Below are 1,917 nucleotides of genomic sequence, written 5' to 3'. Positions count from 1 at the left end.
CCCCCCCACCCCCCCCCCCCCCCCCGTGAGAACGCCCATGATTTTTGAAACAAAACATGCCAAATAAAACATTGTATACTAGATCTATTGATCATAATTCAAACTTATAGCTTATCTTGCAACTTTTTGTGACTGTTCAAAAAAAAACATGCAAATGTTTATAAATCCGGGCCCTACTTATGACGTATACATAATGTTCTAAATAAATTCAAAATAATTTCAGCATTTAACTAAATTTTTATTCATAGATTATAGTCTAGGCTGGATAAAAATTAGAATGTACCTCTGTGTAAGTAATAATACATGCTTATAGTTTTATGCAGTCATTGACTCATTCATAATTCTGCCACAATTTATATTATTCATATATTGATATTTATCTATTTCATCATCGCTGTCATCTAAATTATCAAATACTTTTTTAATTTTAATTTTTTCAATAAATTCATTTTGGTTTTTTCTGACATTCAACTCTAGGAATAACCACTCCATGCGAGCTCAAAACTTTAACATCAACATATGCCCAGTCATGACTTCCTTCTGTAAAATGTGTATTATAAATGTGTATATTAAATTCATTAAAAATTTTATATTTTATTAGTTTAAATACAAATAACAGTGGCATAGCCAAGGGGGGGGGGGCACTGAATGTCCATTACTCCATTATTTTAAATTATTGGTTTTAGGTATTAAGGTATATTAAGGACATTAATAGTATCTTTCCTAATTCTTTAATTTAACGTATGCTAACTATATGTAGTCAGTGCCGGATCTAGTATATTTTTTACCCGGGGCAAAGTATAAAATTAGCGCCCTCCCCTATAAATACATATACACAATTTATTTTGTAATTTGGCGCCTCCCGACCAAAACTTCCGGGGCAAGTGCCCCGGTTCGCCCTCCCCCCTAAATCCGGCCCTGTATATAGTTAGTATATACATGGTCGTACTGCTACCTTCATTTTTTTTTTTACTTAACTTCACGACACTACTGTAAATATAAATTATTCATACGTACCTGGTGTTAATACATCACACAATACTTCATTTGCATTGTTTTCATGATAAATTGGAATGTCGTCTTCATTCAAAATCAGTTTTACAAATTTTAGTGCATTACAATCCGACATTTTTGTAAACACTTTTATATATATTTTTGTATTAAAAACGTAATATAAAGTACAACTATACAAGTATACTGTATAACAACAATTCTACAAGACGTTTCACGTTAACAACTAAACACATCGGAAAATGCAAATTGCTAATAGGCATTGGCCATGGCTACATGCAATATCATGCACATTTGCAAAATGGTACTTAATATTTAATAATAATCTCTTTTATTAAATGATCGAATGTATTATCAAAGGTACCAGAAACACTAAACTACTTGAAATAGTCGTTTAGTCGTAGGACCAAACATTTGAGTAGACAGTAAACAGTTTTGACATAAAATTATCGCCAAAACGAATTTTAGTAAACTGTTTGCTCTCGGTACCTCCGCGAAAACGCGCTTATAGATTATCAGAGATTATCAAAGATTATCAGGATTCCCAAAATTGTGTACACCAGATTATCAGAGTGGTTTACCCCCCGGAAACTTCATCAAACCATTTTCTTATTTTTTCCTCGGTCACTGATCCCCTTGCTTTGTTCACATACTCGGCATGTTTTTGGGACAAACACTTGTGGCGGTTCATAAATCCATAAAACCATTTTTTACCTGGTCTATTATTTATAAATGGAGTTTTCATTTCTGATTCATCTACTAGTTTCTTAACTGAACTTAACAGTCCCTCCCGATCTACAGGAAACCCCATTTTGACACAAGTTAGCACCCATTCTACTAATAATAAAGCTTCAGTTTCATCTCCAAGTGTGGATGTTACTTCACCGTGTCCTACAGATTCAACTG

The sequence above is a fragment of the Myzus persicae genome, unplaced genomic scaffold (genome assembly GCF_001856785.1).
Source record: "Myzus persicae strain clone G006 unplaced genomic scaffold, MPER_G0061.0, whole genome shotgun sequence".
Taxonomy (NCBI): Eukaryota; Metazoa; Arthropoda; class Insecta; order Hemiptera; family Aphididae; genus Myzus; species Myzus persicae.
This window is presented reverse-complemented; position numbering follows the sequence as displayed.